A 24,564-nucleotide genomic window follows, 5' to 3' on the forward strand; every position below is an offset into this window, starting at 1 on the left:
CCTTCAAAAAAATTGAAATTGCGAAAAAAGTTCGATAATGTTCGGAAATTGTTAACTTTTTTGTGCAAATATAATAAGCTTCAGAATCCTCATGATATAGGTAAATTATTTTTTTCAAGAAAAATCTCCACCGCATTCAAGCGCAATTCTTAAAAATGAAAAAAGGCCATTTTTGAGGAACCCCTTTTTTCTATGCTCCTCCAAATCATGTTTACGCAAATAAAAAATACATAAAATAAAAAATTCGAATTTTTTAAATAGGGTATGTTTTTTAATGTATGGACGAGTAAGTTAGAGCAAAAAATAGAATTTTAGAACCTTTTAAGATATTAAAAGCAGAACTTCAAAGTTTGACCAAAAAATAGACGTTTTTTGGAGTGGACCATTTTGTAGATATAGGAGATTTTTCTATCGAAAATATGAATTTTGAAAGTCGGTGTTGAATGATATGTTTTGTGTACATAACTGTTAACAAGCATCAATATTTTCCAGATTTTTTATCGTACAAATTTTACTCGCTACAGATTTTTGGAATGTTGAAAAATCTAAACAAAATTGCATTTTGTGCAGATTTTTATTTTGTGAGGTGTATTCATTTCACCATATTTTCAATAATACAAAACATTTTCCAAATTTTTTCAAGGTATTCCAAACTTAACTATATTGTGAAGATTTCATAGAAGAACCGAAATGAAAAGACCAACCCAGCTTCGAGATAGATCATTCTGAACATTTTCAACTACTTTCCGATACACTCCTTAGTAGGATGGATCAACGTTTAATGTGAAAATTATAATTTGATCGCATCAACACCGAATAAAGTTTTTTTTAATTTCCTCTCTCGTCTAAAATTACTGCGCAAAATTTGGGTGCGGCTGGATGAGCTTTCGCTCTTCTCATTGCGATTTTTGTATGGAAAATTCCCCTTTTTGCATTTTTCTCACAAGGAGGTTAAATCCGTGTTACCAAGAATATAATATAGCTTAAAGTGTGCTAAAGAAAACTTTGTCGAAGATCGTAAAGTGATCTGTGGTTGTGAGAGGTCTGATATTGTTCATCTCTGTTTTGTCGTTGAACATAACATCGGAATATGTGCCATCAATAAGTTCCACAAATCGATGGCGGCTATGTTAAAATTTGTGCTTTTCTATATAAAGTGTTCCCAGGATTTCGAACATTTCGGCTAGCGTTGAACGATGAATTACATATTCGATGAGAAAGGGACTATCACCACTAGGTGGATTAATCTGGTTTTTTTTTTTATATTCAAACTGCTACAACTTTGAAAGTATTCATACAAAATGGCTCAAAATGTTACTAAGAACATATTTTCATAATAGTGTTATACTGTAAAATTTTGATAAAGGAGCAGTATTGGTAGTTCTATAATCAAAATTGTGCTTTACTTACCTTAAATTTCCAAAAATTTACTATGGAGTGCCTTTGTGCAAAATTTTAAAAAGGTTGGTCGATGGTTTTATCTATGTATCAACCAATACTTAATTGATTTTGATGAAATTTTTATCAGCTGTTTTGGTGTACGCAGTCTAAAGTTATGAAAAAAATTGTGTGACCAAATTTTGACCGTATCACCCTTTATCAGCAAGTTACTGGGAGTGGAGGTCGGTTTGTTATTTATGTACATACAAACATTGTAATAGTCTTAAAAAAACAGGACTTTTGAAAACGTTGACAGATTTAAAATATATTTTAACCGGAAGGATTGCTTAACGACTGGATATTGTAGCTAGAGAAACGTTATGTTTTCTGGCCTTGGCAGTCTTTCAGAGCAGCAAGAACAATATTGCTTCAATTTCCGACGGTTTCGGTAATGTATTTTACCATTTTCAAGGAATCTATAAGAATGATCGAATAATTTCTCATTACCTTTTTTGGCCCACCCTGTTACTTACAGAAGTTTTGTTCTCTTGTACGGAACGGTAGTGCTCTACATTTGATTGTCCATTCAATTTGAAATGGCGCTCGCTTCGGCTATGGATATAGTGTGATATTACTATCTTACATTTTAAGTTACATTTGTCTACTCACTGCATGTGTGGCGATATTTTTGCAAGACACTGTATCGCGGGTGGCTTTTGCTATAAAAAGCCTGTCGTTTGGAGCTTAACTATTTGTTATAATCGCACAGTTTTCGCCTACGCTTTTAGTCGTGACAGCTTCTTGGCTGTCCGTGCTTGCTACTAGTGTCTTGTAGTGTGTGTAGTACATCATCTAGAATGTTGTTGTTGTGGTGTGAGTGTGTTCTGATTCATTCGTGTTTGTGTATCATTTCGTTTTCGTGTTTTGTTGACATTCCTTACTTCGTGTAATATCCCTGCGTAAATCGCATGTAGCCCTTCTGTGTCTGTCCTTCTATTTATACAATTCGTGTTGTTGACAATATGACACATCTCTAGAAATTGGAGTGTGTTTGTGTTTTCATTCTTGTCTAGTATTTTCGTTCTGTCTAGATCGAATCTATGTTGTTTTGTGATGCTGTGGTGCATCAGAGCCGTTTTTTCCCCGAGAGCAATCATTTCTTGGTCCTCTACGTCGATTCCTCGTTCCAGCAGTTTGTCCATCGTGTTGTAGTGTGTTTGATGACCATGTATTCTTGTTTTTAGGCGATTGGTTGTCATCCCAACGTACATAGCTTCGCAGTGGCAACAAGGAATGGCATAGATGACGTTTGTTTGCTGCTCAGGTGGGACTGGATCCTTTACCTTCGCGATGTAAAATCGCTATTCACCTCGATACCAAAATCGCTGGCAATCAACAGTATCATAATGAGGTGGGACGAAATTAGGCCAAACACAAACATATGTTTGGACCTATTTCTAGAAATAGTCGAGTTTTGTATCGACGCGAGCTACTTCCGCTTCGATGGCCAACATTACCAACAAATATTCGGTACGGCTATGGGCAATCCCCTATCTCCAGCAATCGCGGATTGGGTAATGGAAACATTGCTGGACACGGTTGTTCGAATGCTCAAAATCCCCCTACCATTCCTACGAAAATTCGTAGACGATCTAGTAACGGCAATCCCTCTCCACCAACTAGACCATGTCATGGAAACATTTAACAGCTATGACGTCCACATCCAGTTCACGTACGAACTGGAGGTGGATAACAAATTGCCATTCCTGGATATGCTCCTCATCAGACAGGACAACCAGAAGATTGCCACCCAATGGTACCAAAAACCTATCGCTAGTGGACGTTTTCTTAACTTCCATTCATATCACCCACTCGGTCAAAAGCTGAATATGGCAATAAACTTCGCTAGACGGGTAAACCAACTAATCACGAACCTGGACAAACAAGCAAAAATGCAGATTGTTGATGAACAACTCAAGCTAAACGATTACCCGAAACCGCTAAGGCACCGAATCGCCAACAGGATGAATGAGCGTTCCAACGACGAGAATCAGCAAGAAATCCTGGAATATACCTACCGTCGCATTCCATTCATACCTCACCTGTCAAACAAGATTGACAGGGTCTTGCAGCGAGATTATAATAACATACGACTCGCAAAGTACAACGTCCGATCAGCAAGGGACTATTTCACGAAGGTAAAGGATCCAGTCCCACCTGAGCAGCAAACAAACGTCATCTATGCCATTCCTTGTTGCCACTGCGAAGCTATGTACGTTGGGATGACAACCAATCGCCTAAAAACAAGAATACATGGTCATCAAACACACTACAACACGATGGACAAACTGCTGGAACGAGGAATCGACGTAGAGGACCAAGAAATGATTGCTCTCGGGGAAAAAACGGCTCTGATGCACCACAGCATCACAAAACAACATAGATTCGATCTAGACAGAACGAAAATACTAGACAAGAATGAAAACACAAACACACTCCAATTTCTAGAGATGTGTCATATTGTCAACAACACGAATTGTATAAATAGAAGGACAGACACAGAAGGGCTACATGCGATTTACGCAGGGATATTACACGAAGTAAGGAATGTCAACAAAACACGAAAACGAAATGATACACAAACACGAATGAATCAGAACACACTCACACCACAACAACAACATTCTAGATGATGTACTACACACACTACAAGACACTAGTAGCAAGCACGGACAGCCAAGAAGCTGTCACGACTAAAAGCGTAGGCGAAAACTGTGCGATTATAACAAATAGTTAAGCTCCAAACGACAGGCTTTTTATAGCAAAAGCCACCCGCGATACAGTGTCTTGCAAAAATATCGCCACACATGCAGTGAGTAGACAAATGTAACTTAAAATGTAAGATAGTAATATCACACTATATCCATAGCCGAAGCGAGCGCCATTTCAAATTGAATGGACAATCAAATGTAGAGCACTACCGTTCCGTACAAGAGAACAAAACTTCTGTAAGTAACAGGGTGGGCCAAAAAAGGTAATGAGAAATTATTCGATCATTCTTATAGATTCCTTGAAAATGGTAAAATACATTACCGAAACCGTCGGAAATTGAAGCAATATTGTTATATTTTAACCCTAAGTAAAAAATTAGTAAGTTGTTGGGGCCTATATGGCCCAGAAAGGCACGCTGAACAAGCACTATGCAAGCCGTTGCGCGTCAATCCTAACCTCCTATCAGGTATAAAAATGTCGGCTCCAGAGGCACGTTCTCCTCCATTTTAGAAATTTGTGCCATCGCCATGAACACGAGCTTATTCATCATTTACCAGACGGAAAAGGGAAGGAAAACAGGATGGGACAGGGGAAGGCACAGGTAAGAGAATAGGATCGTCATATACGCATAGAGTAAAGTGGGGCAAAAGTTCGAGTGGGGCAAGAGTTTCTTTTGAAGTTTTTGAGTTCAATTCAAATTATTTCTTTCGGGTGTCAAGGTTGTTCGAAGCCTTTTCGAAAAAGAGTCTTTCACTCCAAAAATTATGAAAATTGATCAATATTTCGAAAAGTTATGACAAAATATTGGTTTTTGATCAAAAAATTGTAATATGCGGTGGTCCTTCCAACGCATGGAATGGAATTGTATTGAAATTGAATTCAATATTTTATTTTGGGGCCTAACTATTTTGAAGATGCTTCAGCATGTATAAATTTTTGCAAAAAAAAAATTGGAAATCATATTTTACCCATAGTGGGGCAAAAGTTCGAATTGTGGGGCAAGAGTTCGAGTCATGTAGCAACTTTAGGTAAAAACCTAAAATTCTGCAAAATGTACTTATTATCTTTAAAAATGATGGAATTAGTCAGAAAATTCGATCAAAGTTGAAAAAAATGTTGTTTCATCTGAATTTGGCGGAAAACTACTATTTTTTGGTAGTAAATTTAACTCTGATTTGGGTAAAATCCAGATCGAACTTTGAAGTGTATTTTAGTTCCAACATCAAATATTAATTGGTATTAGGTATTCAGATAACCAAAGCGTCGAAATAGTGTGCTACGGTGAACGAAATTCCACAAACACTAGATTCGAACTTTTGCCCCAGTGGTGGGGCAAGAGTTCGAATTAGACACACACATACAAAAAGTGTTGTAACTCAAAATTAAAAAGACATTTGGCGTAACTTTGTTCAGTAAATTTTTAGCTCATGGATGGTAGAATCATCACACGGTATTCATTTATTTTTATCTGCATCGGTTTCTTGAAAAAAGTTGCATTTTCAACTAAGGTCGAACTTTTGCCCCACCTTACTCTAAACGTACCACAATGCGTCCTGAAAAGGGCACTGTATTAGCATAAAGCGTAAAGAGAGCCTAAAGCTCTTTATCACAGTGGGTCAAGAACAGCAGAACATCCTGAAGATTCATGTTTCTGAAGTCAGTTTCACTTAATAAGTGTTTTCTGAGTACTCGGAAACGCAATTGCGCAAAAACTGGAAAGTTCCATATGTATTTAATGATACGAAGTTCCATAATCGGATACACAGCCAACACATGCAAATGAATAAGCTTGCTTTGCCATGTGATAGCTGAGTCGACAGTGGTCAGATAACGCTTTGACCAGCATGCTGCAATTCTGATTTGACAGGTTTGTTAGATACTTCGCCACCCCTAGAGATGGCTCAGTACAATACAATTTTGTTTGACGACATGACTCCAAACTATTCCAATATTGTTTGTGCTGAGTGGCAGCCCAGGTTTCAATCTGAAGCTTTACCCAACACTTGGATACCGGAACAGCTGGCTCCGGGCCAATGAAGTCAAGTGATGCTCCAGTGTGAACTAACTCATCAGCCAAATCATTTCCAGCGCTAGAAGAATGGCCAGGTACCCATACAAGGTGAACAACGTTTGCTGAATTCAGCTCCTCGATTTGAGTTCGACAAGCGATAACTATCTTCGACCTGGAGTTGGCCGAAGCAAGTGCTTCAATAGCAGCCTGGCTATCTGAACAGAAGTATATTACTTTGCCCATTGCGTGCTGCTGAAGTGCTGATTGCACTCCGCACATAAGAGCAAAGATTTCGGCCTGAAAAACGGTGCAGTGTCTACCAAGTGAGTAAGACTGATACAACCTTAGCTCACGCAACACCTGCTCGACCTTCGAGAAGGGAGCCATCAGTGTAACATAAGATGCCGTCTGAAATACTTCTTTCCAGATATCCAGATGTCCACTCTTCCCGGGAAGGGAATTTCGTGGAAAATGTCCTATATGGAAAATTACAAGCAACTGTAAGATCATTTGGAGAAAGGACAATTTTGTCCCAATTCACCAAAAGTGGAAACAACGAGGTGTGTGTTGATGTGCGGTTCACAGGAGTTTCCTCTAGTAGACCGAGTACCCGTAGACGGTAAGTGCAAGAAAGTGCTTCTTGTTCGAGATGAATGTGTAGTGGAGCGCTTCGAGCGCTGCCGTGGGAGTTGAAGAGAACGCTCCAGACATTGCCATTAAGCACATCCTTTGGAGATGGCCTAACTTTGATTGGACCGCTCTCATTTCGCCCTTTTGCCACCACACTAGACATCCACAGGCCAATATTGGCCGAACAACAGTTGTGTAGATCCATTTGATATACTTGGGTTTTAGACCCCAAGTTGTACCAAAGGTTCGCCGGCATTGCCCGAAGGCCATACAAGCTTTCTTGATTCTGAGCTCAATGTGAGGTGTCCAGGAAAGCTTGGAATCAAGAATGACTCCAACGTACTTTACCTGTTCAGTCACATCGATTTCAGAATCAAAGAGACGCAAAGGTCGAACGCCATTACGGTTTCGCCTTTCACGTAAAAAGAACAATAGATGTTTTACTCGGATTAACCGAAAGGCCATATTGGCGACACCAACCCTCAACTACTTGAAGGGCGCTTTGCATCAGGTCGAAAAGGGTGGTGATACACATACCAACTAACAATGTTAGGTAGTCGTCGGCAAAACCATAAGTAGGAAAACCGCTATTATTGAGTTGCCTCAATAGCGTATCTGCTACGAGATTCCACTAAAGCAGTGGCAAGACTCCCCCTTGGGGGCATCCACAAACACTTAATTTCTTAATCCCTGCTAGACGCAATGTCGAGAAGAGATATCGGTTTTTGAGCATTTGGTGAATCCAATTGGAAATCATTGGAGATATACCATGACTCCGTGCGGCTTCCAACATGGCATCGAAAGGCACATTGTCAAAGGCACCCTCGATATCTAAGAAAACACCCAAATAAGATTGCTTTTGAGCGAATGCTTTCTCGATATCGTAAACAACCTTGTGTAGTGTAGTCACAGTGGACTTACCAGATTGGTAAGCATGTTGGTTCACATGAAGAGGCACATATGCCAGATGAACATCACGGATGTGATGATCGACAATGCGTTCTAAGCATTTCAGAAGAAAAGAGGTCAAACTGTTAGGTCTGAAACTCTTTGCTTCTTCATACGATGCACGACCCAGTTTCAGAATAAACTTTACAGTAATATCCCGCCAGGATTTGGGAATATACCCTGCAGCATAACAGCAAACAAGTAGTATTCCCGAGCAGGAGAAAATAGCTAAAGAATAACTAACTCAGGTATGGAAAACCGAATACCTACAACCTGAATGAGGTATTGAGTAGCCCTGCATAGGAGGTAAAATACCTAAAATAATAACTGGTGTGTATTATGTGCATAACGCGTGAATAATGACATCAGGTATGGCAATACCTAAATAATAATCGGCGATTTTTACATACAAATGACGATTTTTCCATACAATTGACGATTTTTCCATAATTGAATAATACCTCAAGCAGTCCTCAACACCAAATCAATAACTCGTTGAGGTATTGTATCAATACCTACAAAATACCAAAATAAGTTATTTTCAATGCCTGGACAACCGACCAATACCTTGTCTTGGTGTGATACCTGACTTTGGTATGCTCCAGTTATGTGGCAGTTATTCATTTCTGCTCGGGTTTTCAAAACAAAATAATCAAATTCCCAGCATAACTGAAACTACTACTAAAAAAATTATTGAAAAACATTTATGTTTGCGCTTTTGTCAGCGGTTTGAGTCGCTTTGGTAAGCTCCGTAGCCTACGGGTTAATTGCCAATCTTTCGCTAAATCAACTTTCTAGGTACAGTCAAAACTATTCAGTTTTTTCTCAACGAATGCACTTTTCACCGACCATTACCAGTACGCTATAGATACATTCGATGCCGACGACCTGTCCGAGTATCCAATGCGACATTAATCATTCTTCTTTTCGTTTCATTTCTTGTCCCCCTACCACCCCCGCAGACATGTCATCAGCAGCATCCGACAGCTTTAGCAGGACAAGCTGGCCACTGACCAGGCACCAACTAGTACTATTGGTACCAACACTGCTGCTGTTGCTACTACTGCTCCTACCGGCTAGTGTTATTATGCAAATGGCATCCCCGGTGCTGCTACTTGTGTCATGTTCCCTGGCCAGGCAGAGCATTAGCAGAGCTGCCACTACTGTGGCCGCCGCCACCACCACCGCCACCAGTTCTATCATTCTCGGTGGACTAGAACCTAGCCAGCTCAGCACTTTCGCTGAATCCTTCTCCTGAGAGTAGCCGCCTGTTGTCATCGTCGCCATCGCTCGCGTCATCTCCGTCTTCATCATCCTCATCATCAGCAGCAGCTTCATCACCAGTAGTAGTAGGTATAGCAACAACAGGATCATCTGAACCGTTATCGCCAGTGAAACAGCAAAACCACCAACATCACCGCCACCCCCAGCTGCAGTGTGCTGCTGTGACCGATGTTGGGCGACAACATGGGATCGAAATTCAATAAGAAGGTTAGTAGTAGCTAGTGCTTTCTTGTATAGGTGAATTGCAACCACCCCGGGGCCCGGGCCCGGGGGACCATCCCTTTTGGTTTTGTTTAATGTACGGAAAAATCGAGTGCCACGTCGTTAAGCTTTGATGAATTAATTGAATTGGTTACAGCTGAGCTTTATACAGCTGCGGATAAGATTGTTCGAGTAGACAATAGAGATTGCTATGGACCACAGGCATGTCCAGTCCAGTCGACTATGGTTTACTTTTTGCTGAAGCTTTCATCTGTGGCTTGTTGAACTAGTTATATGCATACAAGGTGATGAGAATGCAAGTTTATCACATGAGTAGGCTTGCAAACAAGGTTCATCTAAATTAATTCACTTGATTGAATATCGTAATAACGATAGCTGTGCAGATGGACAACATTATTGTCATTTTGGTTTTCTAAGTGTAGCGGTCTGACGAAAGTATCTGTACCATGAGCGAAGTGAACAAAGTGACTGGATTTAGCTAAATTCGTGCATCATACTTTGGCTGTTGGCCAGGCTCCTCGCATCCTCTGTCAGGCCTTGGGTGCTTTAGGTGGCATCTGCACAGATTCGGACATGCAGGCTCCCCCGTATATCCGGAGTGTGCAGACTGCGACGAGACGGCGGAGCATGTGCTCTTGTAATGCCCACGTGGAGCAAAGGTCGAGTATGCAGGAGGTATGCTGTAGAAATATCACTCCGGGCAACATTGTTAAAGGGATGTGGACGGGGGGACAAGTGGGATTCCGTTACTTCCACGGTCTTCCGAATCTTACTTGAACTACAGAGAAAATGGCGGGCCGCCCATGAGCAAGTTGTTTTGGCTCCCCTTCCCATCCAGGAGCTTCAGTCCAACGGGTAGTCTACAATACTAGCCTGGACCCAAGCATCCAGGGGAGAGAGGACAACTAAGGGCGCTAGCAGGTAGAACGCTTACCAATAGAGAGTGCTCATGCACGGCTCCCCCCCCCCCCCCTTCACGAAGTTATCCCTAACAAAGTTACCGCGAAGGTAAGGAAAATAGAGAACGAGGAAGGAAAACTTAAAATGGGCAGCTCCTTCAGAGTGTTGTAGATAATGCGGTCGGTAGAGTAGCCTGCTAAAATCTTTCAACTAAATATCAACTAAAGCTAAATAGAGCAAATAGAATGATTCAACGGCAACGTCCAGGCAACAACGAATTAAGGACCCTGATAGAAAAGACGAATCTTGGTTGGTCTCCTGGTTCGTGACAGCAGAATATCGATGAAATAAAGAGCGGTAATCCCTGGATGGAGAGTTGGTTTTATGATAAACGGCAAGCAATGGACTACCAGCTTGCCGCGCGGCCACAGTTGATCAGCAGGAGTAAATCCATTTTATTTTGTATGGCGAAAAGCATCTAAACTCGAATTTCTCGAAATGACAAGCTTTTACCAAAAAAAAAATATTTGGTAGGCTTAATAGTAGTCACCATTGTGCACAACCACTACCAAATATTTTTTCGAATAATGTGTTCCACTTCGAGAAATACGCCTTTAGATGCTATTCGCCATACAATATGTTTGCGATTTACTTTTAGCGATTTTTCACGCATAGAAGCTAGCGCCACATTGGTCAATGCGGAGAGTAGGAAAACAGCTAAAGCATTTAATTCATTGAAGTGAGTTATTCGGCAGAAGCCGTTGTTGAGTACGATAGGCAAATTATTCAACGTGCGTCATCCTCTATGGAGCCACCATCCTCTGGTTCAATATCAGATATCGCCATGATCTTGTACCGACAACCCTCTAGGCAGAATACCCTCTTCGAATGAGTGTAATCAGTTTCGTACCTTTTAATTCCGCCCTAATTAAGGTGAATATATAACGAAGCCACCCCTCAAATTTTCAAGAGCACAAATCTGAGGAATCAAAAGACGGATTGCGCTGAAAAGTTGATCGATTGGTGACCCACTGGTGGTGATCAATCGATCAACTTTTCAGCACAAACCATCCCTCGGTTCTTCAGATTTGTGCTTTTGAAAATTCGAAGTGTGGCGGAATTAAAAGGTACGAAACTAATTACACTCATTCGAAGATATCGCCAGTTTAGCGGCAGCTCTCCTGAGTACTCCGCTCACGTTTGACAACAAACCTACGAATAAATATGACTTCGTCATATCTTCACCTTAATGGATTGATGTTTGCTACGAACAACATTGGCGGCCAACACTCGTAAGCACATAATGGAAAAAAAGCAATCCTTTTTCCTGTGTACATTCCTTGGCCACAGAAAGCTGTTTTATCGCTGTTGGATGCGTTTCTCCAATCTGTTCGGGGACTTCCACCTTGTTGAACGTCCATTTGCAAATGAAAAAATTGACTTAGCCGTGTACCTCTGCTACATCCTTGGATAGTATCACCGCTTCGTCGGTTGAGATAGTTAGCGGCATAATTATGATTATTCTGCGAATGGAGTGACGTGACAAAAGTCGGAGTCATATATGGAGGTGAGAAATCTTGACTCGAATGAGGTGACTCTCCATTTGATTTACACGGAGGGTCACTTCATTCAAGTCAGGATTTCTCACCTCCATATAGGGGGGTGGGGGTAAGACGGGCCGGGTGGGTAAGACGGACCACTGACTAGTTCTGTCACTTAAGAGCTGAAATTCGACTTTCTTTTACGATTAACTATATCTTCTTATCAGTTGATGATTATTGAACCACTCCATGAAAAAATACATATGGCAAAATTGCAAAAAATAATCAATCATTTACCAGGCTACACGCTTTTGTGCTGGGATCTAATTTTGAGGCGGCAATAAATAAGCTTTTTAACATTAAATTGCTAAGTTTTTGCATTTTATTTTGAGTTTCCCAGTAGTTTTAAACTGTTCCGTCCTATACACAACGAAATTCAGGTAAATTTCATGGATTATAAATAACGGTGGTGGAATGAATATTTTGCGTTGTGTGGGGGTAAGACGGTCCGCCTTGAGGGTGGGTAAGACGGACAGTGTTGGGGTTACTTTGATAGTGCCGTAAGAAATACATTAGGTCCCACACATTGTTCACCGATTAAAATCTATGGAGTACAAAAATGATTGTGGAAGCCGTAAAAAGCATTTCATATTGATTTTTTGTTCAAAAATTAATTATATTAGAATTTTTGTTGTTGGAACAGTTTGAACTTTGTAAAATTACCAGAGCATTGCATACTGTTAGGCGTTTATCAGGCTATGGAGGTTTCCAGTTTACAAAATAGATTTTAATTTGCAAAAACACGTGTCGCTAAGAGATTTAAGGCCAAATTTAGATTCTACTATGATTGATCTACCGAATACAAACGGCCACAAACATCATTTAACACAATTAGAGGCGTATTAGCTAAATTTCCAAACGTGTCCATCTTACCCACCCTACCGGTCCGTCTTACCCACACTGTTCAAAAACATAAATTTGGAGATCACTTTTTAATTATCTCAAAAGTCATGGAAAATCAAATTTTATTGCAAAATCGGCTTGCAGACTGTAAAGTACCTTAGTTGAAGTATATAGTATGGAGATAAAATTTTAATTATCGCATTGTTTACACTGTCAAAATAGAGTGTTTCCTAAACATGTCCGTCTTACCACCCCCCCCCCACAACTTTAACTTTTATCATGTCACTCTATTTGTAGAATGAGTACAAATGTTTTGGTTATTTAGTTATTGCCTCTTATGCCCTTGGAAAGTCTTTCTGATATTCCAAGGCATTTTGGATTTTGACTAACTGCGATTAGGTAGACGAAGAAGTCGTGCCAAAGACAACCACAATAACCTTATTAAGATGTTGGTGTCAATATGACCCAGACAGGCACACTGAACGTGCACTACGCTTTCGTGGTGCAAAAATCCTCGGAGAATCAATCATCATAAATACATGATCAACCAAGCTGTGTCCCGCCACAAAAACAGAAGAGCGCAACGATCAGCAAGACGGTAGAGTTAAGAATTTGTACGAACATTACCATGATGTCCGCTGATATCGTCACTTCACGTTCTCGGAATTGAAACAAAACTGCAAGTATCGACGTTAGTAGATCCGGCTCTTTGAACAGGTGATCATTTAGCGAAACACCATCTTCTTGAACAGTTGCATCCTAGATTAGGTAAACCTTGCCAGGTTTATTGTGATTCGGCACGACGCACAGTCAAAGGTACCAAACTGCATTTTTAAAACTCCATAAACGGCTTCATATAACTCTGGATCTCTTCGTAGTTGCTTTCCAGGTCAATTAGACGTCCTTTCGCCATGGGCAAGCTGATAGGTAACACAATGTAGTAACTTTTCTACAACAAGCCCATTTCAAACTTACCACAATCAATCCGAGTAGTTGTTTCCTCCAAAATCTGCCTGGCTCGCTGCTCTTCTTTAAACTTATTCAGGAAGGTCGTTCGAAAATGTCCGTGCAGATGTGTATTTATCGATCCTGCAATAGGTGTTCCTCTCCGTAGCCACCATGCAATACCCAGCTAATCTAAGAGCTTCAGCAATGGAATGTTCAATTAATGTAACGGAGGATCCGTCGTCAGCGTTACGTAAAGCGTTACAGGAAGAACTTGGAAGAGTATCTACGCGGCTGGTTACTGATTAATTGTGACTATAGCAATAGCATTGGCACCTCGCCCTGTTTGCTTTGGATCCATGCTCGAATCATAGTGAAGCGCACTATGATGCAGCTTCTGGCAGCCGTTGACACCGCATACTTCTCCCTTTAAACGGCTAGCGTCAGTGTGAAGTTGAACATCGTGGACAACTCATTCGCTTGTTGCTCTAACTAGCGTGCAGACTGAGTTCTTTGAATTTTTTAACACTGTGCTGCTTGATGACTTTGGGCTTTATATGCAGGGCATGGGATCAGTTCATCAGGTTTTCCTACCTCAACATCAGCCACGTCTCATTTCGCATGTGTCTCACTTCGCCGTGAACTTTGGTCTGTCATCCTTTACTACCATCTGATAAATGACGATACTAACTGCAGACGTGACTCGGGACCCAGATAACACAAAGTCGTATACGGTTTTGCATAAGATGCTAAAGTGGAGGCCATATACGTACATGCCTCCATTTACCCGCGTGTAAAGTGTGCGTATATCGCCTCCACTTTTGCATCCTATGCAACATCATATACGATCGTGTGTTTGCTGGGGACATACTTATAATGGATTATAATTAGTCAATACATCCAGATCTACTGCAGGAAACTGCTGTTGATACAAGGCACAGTTAAATTTAACATTCGCAGGGGTAAATCACTTGTCAACTAACTCTTACAGTAATGCAGGATTTTCCAAGTGTCAGTTCGAATCCGACAGCCTTCAGGTACGCACACCGAATTTGCACAACTAGTCCAAAAGGTATTCATGCTTCCATACCTTAGCTGGTCCTTGCTAAACCCGCTGAAGTCTCTACAAGTTTTCAGTATCGGAGTAATCAAGGGAGTAATTACAGGTACTAGTTGAGTTACTGTAGCTACTAAAGAATATGACACTGCACTGCAAGCGAAATTCCTGTAGTTATCGCTGGAGGAATTTCTGGGAATAGCCCCCAAAAGTATTCCTTGACGAATCTCTACAGAAGCTCCTAGAAAAATCGCAGGAAGAATTCCTGGAAGAAGTAATTTCTGGAGGAGTTCCTGGAGGAATCACGGAAGGTATTTACGGTGTAATCACTGGAGGAATACCTGAATTCAAGCCTGGAGCAATGCCAGAAGGTATTCCTGGGGAGATTGCTAGTGGAATCCCTGGAGGAATTTTTAAAGAAATCTCTGGTGGAGTTCCAAAAAAAATCCCTGGAGGAATCCATGGAAGATTTCCTGAAGGAATCCTTGGACGAACTTCTGGAGAAATCCCCGAAGGAATCCTGGGAGAAATTTAGGAAAAAAAATCTGAAGAAATCCCTTAAGGACCACTTGCAGGATTGCCTGGAGGAATTCCTGAAAGAATCCTTGGAGGAGTGCCTGAAGAAATTATTGGAGTAATCTCTGGAAGCATTCCTGGATGTATCTCTTGAGGAATTGCTGGAGAACTTAATGGAAGAATTCTTGGAGGATTTCCTGAAGAAATTCTTCAAGAATTCCTAGAGAAATATCTGGCTATTCTCCTGCAGGAAACCCTGGAGAAATTCTGGGGGAAATCCTTTGAAAAATATCAAAAGAAATCCCTGGAGAAACTCTTGGAAGAATTCCTGGAGGCAGGATTCCTGATTTCCACTTTTCATCTTCTTCCACATGCGAAGACAGTCAGCAGCGAACGGTTGTCGCTTTAGTTTGTGTGCTTGCTTGTCAGCGACGACAGCAAACTCCGGCGAACGGTGGGAAGCCACACTTGGAAATTACTCATTCGTCCACATTCGCATCGCAAGCGATCGAGCGGTGATGCGATTCGTACATACGAATTTTTGATGTTCCCAAAGAATGTTTATTATTTGCTTTGCTAATCTAGCATTTCAACAACAATACACTAAAAATGTATGCATTACATGCAAAAATTCTCTTCAAGTTATGATAATAGCCGCTTCGATCGCTCACCAGCATTCTTCACCATTCGCCATTCATTCATTCGCGTGCGATCCAAACTGCGACGAACGGCAACGAATATCCATGTCAAACAATTTGCGCATCGCTTCCCACTGGTGATGGGGTTGCATGTTTGATTATGACTATCCGTTTGCTGCATCTTTCTCGATTCGCTTCAGCAAAGAGAAGTGAATATGAATGGAGTGAGGCGAATATACCGATCCTTGCCTGGAGGAATGTCTGGAAAAGTTCCTGGAGACATGCCTGAAGGAATGTCTGACTGAATTCCTGGAGGAATACCTGATGGAATTTCTGGAGCAATACATGCAGGAATGCTTGGTGGAATTCCTGCAGGGAAACTTGAATTATTTGTGAATTCTCAGGAAGAATTCGCAGATGAATCTTTGGAGAAATTACGAAAGAAATACTTGGAAGAATTCCTGGAGAAATTTCTGGGAGAATTCCTGTGGGAATTTTTGAGGGAATTCCTGTAGAAATTATTGTAGGAGCTAATGAAAGCATTTCTGGATGAATTCCAGGAGCAAGTCTAGGTGAAGTTCCTAATGAAATGCGCGGAGAGATTCCGGAAGGAATGCCTGGAGAAATTCATAGAGGAATCCTTGGATTCCAGGATAAATTCCTGGATAAATCCCTGGAGGGATCCCTAGCGGAACTCTTGCATGAATCCCTGAAGGAATTTCTAATGAAATCCGTGATTGAATTCCAAGAGGAATTCCTTGATAAATTCTTTGAGGAATCTCTGGAAGAATTCCTAGAGAAATTCCTAAGGGAAGTCTAGGAGTAACCCCTGGAGAAATTTCTGAAGAAACCCGTGGAGAAATACCTGGTGGAACTTCTGCATAAAATCCTGGAGAAATGCCTGGAGGTTTTCCTGGCGGAATGACTGGATGAATACCTGGATTATTTCCTGGAGGAATACCTGCAGATATTTCTAAAGGAATCGCCTAGAGGTTCCTAAAGGAGGATTTCCAAGAGAAATTCCAGGAAGAATTCCTTGAGAAAACCGGTAGAGAGATTCATGGATGAATCCCTGGAGGGATTCGTGAAGGAAGTCCTGGTGGAATTCCAGCAATCCCTGGCGAAAATCCAGGAAGAATTTTTGGATGAAATCCCTGCATGAATTCGTGAAAAAATCCGTAGAGGAAATTTGGGAGGGACCTCTGTTGATATTTCTGAAGAAATTCTTTGAATTCTTCCTGGATGAATTTCTAGAAAAAATTCTGGCGGAATTCTTGGAGAAATTCTTAGAGGATTCTCTGGAAGAATTCCCACAGGAATTCCTAGAAAAACTCTTTGAAAAATTCCTGGAGGAATATCTGAGGGAATTTCTAAAGGAATCCCTGAAGAATTTCCTGGAGAAATTTCTGGAGAAATTTCGGGAGGAAATCCTGAAGAAGTTCCTGGACAAAAACCAAGAGATAGTCTTAGATGAATTCTTGGCGGAATTACTGGAGAAATTCCTTGAGGAGGCCCTGAAAGAATTCCTAGAAAAATTCCTGGATGTACTTCTGCAAAAATTTCTAGAAAAATTCTGGGAGGAATCCCTGGAGAGATTTTTGAAAAAATCCCTGCAGGAATCTCTGGAGGAACTTCTGAAATAATTTCTGGAGGCACGCTAGGAGAAGTTCTTGGAGAAATGTCTGGAGGGAATCCTGAAGAAATGCATGGAGAAATTCCTGAAGAAACGCCAGGGAAAATGCCTGGATAATTTCCTGGAGGAATGTCTGGAAGTATCCTGGAGAAATCCTTGGATTCCAGTAGGAATTACTTTAGTATCCCTGGAAGATTTCCCAGAGGAACTCCAGCAGGAATCCCTAGATAAATTCTTGGATGAATTCGTGAAGAAATCCGGGGTGAAATTCCGGAAGGAACTTCAGGGGAACTCTTAGAGGAATCCCAAATGGCATCCCTAGAGGAAATCCTGGAAGAATCTCTGAAGGAAAGCCTGGACGAATCCCTGGAGGAATGCCAGGAGCAGTCTTGGTAAACTCACACTTGAATCACACTCATGAACTGCTCCTTCGTGAGCAAACTCGCACGCAATTCTGAATAATTTTCTCACGCGCGAGAATTTCATGCAAAATCTCGCTTTCACGAGTCAAGCACTGAATTCTCCTTCGCTTGTAAAACGAATCCAAATCAGTTTGTACGACATTCAATGTTGTTGTACGGTAGATTTGCTTTTGTTCTATCATACAATCCTAAAAACTACGATGTAATTAATAAGAACACTAAGAAATAAAGCAATGAGTGGAATTACGTGTCAACTCATGCATGATTTTTTCGGGGACAATGGAAATTCGCGATTTCGCGGATGCCGCGAAATCCGCGAAATTTACCTTTGACCGCGAAATGTGAGAAATCACACGAAATGCCGCGAAAATTGACAAAATTGTGAAAATGCCTTACAAATTTCCATCAATTTCAATTTTTTAAACATAAACTGACTAATATCTTTTGATAACGGTTAATTATACACGACTTTGTATCGCATAATAGAAGTTTACTGTATTTTCAATGTGTGCTTATTTCTGATTTTCCGTCAAATTTGTTAATTTTTTGATGAATTCATGATTAAACCTCTGAAAACCAAGTGAATTATTTATTTGGCATGCAAAATAAGAGTTTTCTTCAGCAAAACGGTCAAAAATAAGGAACCGCGACAGTGCCGCGAAATTACCAATAGTAGCCCGCGAAATTTAAGAAATTTTGCCGCGAATTTCCATTGTCCCTAGAGATGAGTTTAGCGAGTTAAGAATTGCGCGTGAAACAACTCAACCAGGAGATTTGAGAATTTGAGTTTTTACCAACTGGCCAGGAGGAAGTCTTAGAAGAATTCCTGAAAAAAATCTAGGAAGAATCCCTGAAACACTCCCTGTAAGAAGTACTGTGGGAATCCCTGGACGAATTCCTTGAACAATCACTGAAGCAATTCCAGGAAGAATACCTAGAATAGTTCTTAGAAAAATCACTGGAACATTTGCTGAGAAATTCTTTGATGAGGAGTTCCTGTAGGTATCTCTAGAGGAATTCTTGAAGGAATCCCTCCAGTAATTTCCGGAGGAATCTCTTTCGGAATCCCTAAATTTCCGAAGGATTTTTTTTATTTTAATTTTATTTTCATCAGCCCGGAATACCCGGAGAAATCTTTGGAGGATTTCCTGGAACAATTCCTTGAGGAATCCCAAAAAGAGTTCCTTAAGAAGTCGTAGAAGGAAATCGTAGAAAAAAATCTAAAAATGAGGTCCTGAAGAAATCGCAGCGTTTTCCTGAAGAAATCCTAAAAAAGAGTTCATGGATGAACTTCTGGTTGGTGGAATGCCTGTAGCAATTCCTGAAGGAATCCGTGGAGAAATTCTGGAAGATTCCCAGCAGGAATTCCGGAAGGAATCCCAAGAAGAATTCCTAAGGGAATCTCTGAACAATTCCTAGAGGAATTCCTGAATGAATCCCAAGAAGAGTACCTGGAGCATTTTGTAAAATAACTTCTGGAGCTGTTCCTGAAAGAATCCCATATCCCATTTCCGAGTAAATCCCCGGAAGAATTCCTGAGGGAATCCCTGGAGGAATAACTAGAAGAATTCTTAAAGATATCCCAAGGGGAATCCCGGAAGTAATCTCATGAAGAATTTCTTAAGAAATCCCATTAGGGAGGGGTTTTAAACGAACTCCTGGAAGATATTCTGAAAACATCCATGCGAGCTATAATATCAATATCATCAGCGAAACCAAGCAGCTGAACGGACTTCGTAAAAATCGTCCCACTCGTGTTTGTCCCCGCTCTCCTTATTACACCCAAGGTAAGTTTAAGGAAGGTACAAGCATATGAGCAGTTTGATGATGCGGGAAGAGGTATCTTGCGGGGAGGGTACAGGTGATAGCTGGCGAGTTTATTTACATCGGCTCTTCCTTCCCTTCGATTGCAGTTTCTATGGGAACATTTGGGTTGTTGTTTGTATCCGAGTGAAAATTTTCTTCCAAGAACGAAGACGCGTTCGACTTCATTATCAACAAATCAACAAATGTGAAGGAAATGTTTTCGTCAAGGTTTTCGAGGTGTAAATCAGTGTATTCAATCGATGCTATTTTGTAATACGTGGAATAGTTGAGGTCTGCTGCCAGTGAACTAAGAGCATTGAATATTGCGCACGGATTGGCACGGACCAGCGGAGCAACTACGGTGCTGGCTATCGAGTTGATTTGTCCCGGTCCCATCCAAGTGGATTTGAACTTCTCCTTGAACACTGCCCGGTACAAGATTTTTCTCACTTAACGCTCTTTGTGAGAACTTAGAGAAATGTCTTGTCCAGAAGCAGGCAGAGTCAATAAGCATAATAAATAAATACAATCAAAAATGTTGCACTTTCCCGTTTTTTGTTTTTGAATCGTGCCAAATCATGCCATTTGAGTACAAAGTATGTATCAAAATTCCTCATGCCGAGAGAAAGAAATTGACAACTTTCGAATCATGGCTTGCTTAGCAATACAAACTTGCCAGCTGTCATTTACTTTTTCAATATGGCGGAATGCATGACATGCCATATCGGATTACCTCCCTTATAATTACCTTGATTACACCTTCTAACGCAATGTTGAACAGCAAGCACGAAAGACCATGCCGTAACCCTCTGCGAGATTCGAAGGGACTCGAGAGTGTCCCTGATACTCGAACTACGCACATCACTCGATCCATCGTCGCCTTGATCAATCGTATCAGTTTATCCGGGAATCCGTATTCGTGCATAATCTGCCATAGCTGTTCTCGATCGATTGTATTATACGCCGATTTGAAATCGATGAACAAGTGATGTGTGGGCACGTTGTATTCGCGGAATTTCTGCAACACCTGGCGGATGGCGAACATTTGGTCCAAGGTAATTATAAGGGAGGTAATCCGATATGGCATGTCATGCATTCCGCCATATTGAAAAAGTAAATGACAGCTGGCAAGTTTGTATTGCTAAGCAAGCCATGATTCGAAAGTTGTCAATTTCTTTCTCTCGGCATGAGGAATTTTGATACTTACTTTGTACTCAAATGGCATGATTTGGCACGATTCAAAAACAAAAAACGGGAAAGTGCAACATTTTTGATTGTATTTATTTATTATGCTTATTGACTCTGCCTGCTTCTGGACAAGACATTTCTCTAAGTTCTCACAAAGAGCGTTAAGTGAGAAAAATCTTGTACCGGGCAGTGTTCAAGGAGAAGTTCAAATCCACTTGGATGGGACCGGGACAAATCAACTCGATAGCCAGCACCGTAGTTGCTCCGCTGGTCCGTGCCAATCCGTGCGCAATATTCAATGCTCTTAGTTCACTGGCAGCAGACCTCAACTATTCCACGTATTACAAAATAGCATCGATTGAATACACTGATTTACACCTCGAAAACCTTGACGAAAACATTTCCTTCACATTTGTTGATTTGTTGATAATGAAGTCGAACGCGTCTTCGTTCTTGGAAGAAAATTTTCACTCGGATACAAACAACAACCCAAATGTTCCCATAGAAACTGCAATCGAAGGGAAGAAGAGCCGATGTAAATAAACTCGCCAGCTATCACCTGTACCCTCCCCGCAAGATACTTCTTCCCGCATCATCAAACTGCTCATATGCTTGTACCTTCCTTAAACTTACCTTGATTTGGTCCGTTGTAGCGCGTTCACCCATGAATCCAGCCTGATATTGCCCCACGAACTCTCTTGCAATCGGTGATAGACGGCGGCATAAAATTTGAGAGAGTATCTTGTAGGCAGCGCTCAGTCAGTAGTGTGATCGCGCGATAGTTCCCGCAATCCAACTTGTCGCCCTTTTTGTAGATAGGACACACGATACCTTCCATCCATTCCTCCGGTAATACTTCCTCCTCCCAAATCTTGATAATGACCCAATGTAGTGCTCTCACCAGTGCTTCTCCACCGTATTTTAGAAGCTCGCTTGGTAGTTCATCTGCTCCAGCGGCTTTGTTGTTTTTCAACCGGCCAACCTCCTCCTCAATCTCTTGGAGGTCAGGGGTCGGAAGTCTTTCGTCCTGTGCACATACTCCTAGATCTGTTACCACGCCACATTCGGTACTTGCAACGTCGCCATTAAGGTGCTCATCGTAATGCTGCCGCCTCCTTTCGACCACCTCACGCTCGCTCGTGAGAATATTCCCGTGATTATCTCGGCACATGTCGGCTTGTGGCACAAAGCCTCTGCGCGAGCGGTTCAGCTTCTCGTAGAACTTTCGTGTGTCCTTAGCGCGGTACAGCTCTTCCATCGCTTCGCGATCTCGTTCTTCCTGCTGGCGCTTCTTCATCCGGAAGACTGAGTTCTGCCTGTTCCGCGCCTGTTTGTAACGTGCCTCATTCGCTCTCGTACGGTGTTGCAGCATTCTCGCCCATGCTGCATTCTTCTCGTTTTTCAACTGTTCACATTCGCCGTCGTACCAGTCGTTTCTGTGATTCGGAGTCGCGAAGCCTAGTGCTGTAGCCGAGGTACTACCTATGGCGAATCGGATGTCCCTCCAGCCATCTTCAAGTGTAGCTGCGCCAAGCTGCTCTACCGTTGGTACGGCCACTGCTAACTGCTGCGCGTAGTCTTGAGCCACTTCTACGTTACGAAGTTGTTCGACTTCGACGCGTGGTGATAAATGTCAAAAGTTACAGCGACTAAGTAGTGATCCGAATCTATATTCGAACTGCGATATGTGCGGACCCGAGAAGAATTTACCGTCGATTAGAACGTGGTCGATTTGGTTTTCTGTTTGATGGTCGGGTGATCTCCAGGTGGCAGTGTGGATATTTTTGCGGGGGAAGAAGGTGCTTCGGACTACCATGCCACGGGAGGCTGCAAAGTTTACGCATCGCTAACCGTTATCATTCAATACGGCGTGCAGGCTGTTTCACCCGATTACCGTTCTGTACATTTCCTCCCTTCCTACGTGCGCGTTCATGTCGCCGACAACGATTTTCACGTCACGCGGCGAGCAACCTTCGTATGTTTGCTCTAACTGCGCGTAGAACGCTTCTTTCTCGTCTTCGTGTGGGCAGTGGACGTTGATGATGCTGTAGTTGAAGAAACGGCCCTAAATTCTTAACATGCACATCCTTGCGTTGATCGGCTACCACGTCGCATCTTGCCCAACACTATAAATCCTGTTCCCAGTTCATTGGTGGTACCACAGCTTTGCTAGAAGGTAGCCGCTCGATGCCCGCTTTTCCACACTTTCTGTCCAGTCCAACAAAGTTCCTGCAACGCCACGATGTCGAAGTTGCGGGGATGTAGTTCGTCGTAAATTATCCTGTCACATCCTGCGAAACCTAGTGACTTGCCATTCCATGTTCCATGTTTCCAATCGTAGCTCTTATTTCGTCGCGTGGGTCTTTGCCGATTGTATCGAGTCGTATTTTGTCCTATGTTATTCGCAATGGGGATTTTTACGGGTGGCTTATTGGGCCTACGCCAACACTCCTGTCTCGCCGGAGGCCATCGTGCTGGGACGACCACGCTGATGGGGCTATCACCTTGGATCTAGCTGGGCGTGGTGCACCGTTTCTTACTCAGCCACTGGATGCCAGAACAGACGCTGTTTGAGCCGCACCTCCTTGGTGAACAGACGCTCCTCAATCCGTACCTCCTCAATCTAGCTGAAGTCAGAAGGACAACAGTGCCCAGGCTGCACTACCAGCTAAGCACACAACTCTTAGCTGGCGGTCTTTGTCATCGCTTGACCCATGGAAGCATGAGGTAGGAACTTGTGAGGACCAGAGCTATGTTGGACGCTCTCCTTATCGACTCACCATTTTGCAGCGCCCAAGTTTTGGTAGCGTCCAGTATATTTTTTCTACCTAAAGAATAATTTATTCGCGTTTATACTTCAAAACTTCTTTTAAAAAATGCCTTACAAAAATTTATTTCTTCTCTTTTCACTTCAGGAAAAATAAACCACCACAGAGAGCCCAAAACGGAACATGTGTTGTTCATCCTTGATTAAAAGGTTCATGGAACGGCAACCACCCATACATTGTAGATGCTCCGTATAAATAAGTTTGAATCAGAGAACGTACGAGAGATGCTCATGGTCCCATATTTTGAAACTTCAATGAAACATGCCTGTCCGACTGCCGAAGACAGATGATAATGGTCAGCCTCCCGTTTCTGGAATATATCTAGTGAAAGAACTAGGTATAAAACAAACATCCTTAATTGATAAATTCGTGGCACACGTTGATGAACGAGAACATCTACCTATCACATCATCGTCTTCCTGTAGATTTATTGGAATAGAGGAAAGTCCGTCGAATGTAGACGATGTCCAACATTTAGGTGCAACGTGAGAATCATTAGATTTCGGTGTGAGACCGGAAGTTGAAGTCGTGTCACAATTTGACGGTAGAAGATGTGTTGTTAAACGAAAGATATTTTTTTATTTGCTTTCGACATGGATTGAATATCAGACCAGTGGTACCATGCTGTTTTATTGGCATTTTGTAACAATTTAAATGTTATGATATCAGTTGGGGTGGAATTCCTGTAAAATCATTTCATGAAAAGTCCTTCCAGCCTAAACAATGGACACGCATTTTTCTGTAAATAGAAGCATCGAAACAGTGTTTGTATGTACATAGCAGTTCTCAGATACAGCTACCAAGAACAATATGCAGCACACTACGTTAGACTAGAAAAAAAATCAATGGCCAATCAATGGGTAGCTACAATACTACAATATAGCTGAGCAGAAGAAAAAAAAACAAAACGACACAATGTCGTCGATCGCAACAATTCACT

Source organism: Aedes albopictus, chromosome 2, assembly GCF_035046485.1.
Source record: "Aedes albopictus strain Foshan chromosome 2, AalbF5, whole genome shotgun sequence".
In the NCBI taxonomy this organism is placed as follows: domain Eukaryota; kingdom Metazoa; phylum Arthropoda; class Insecta; order Diptera; family Culicidae; genus Aedes; species Aedes albopictus.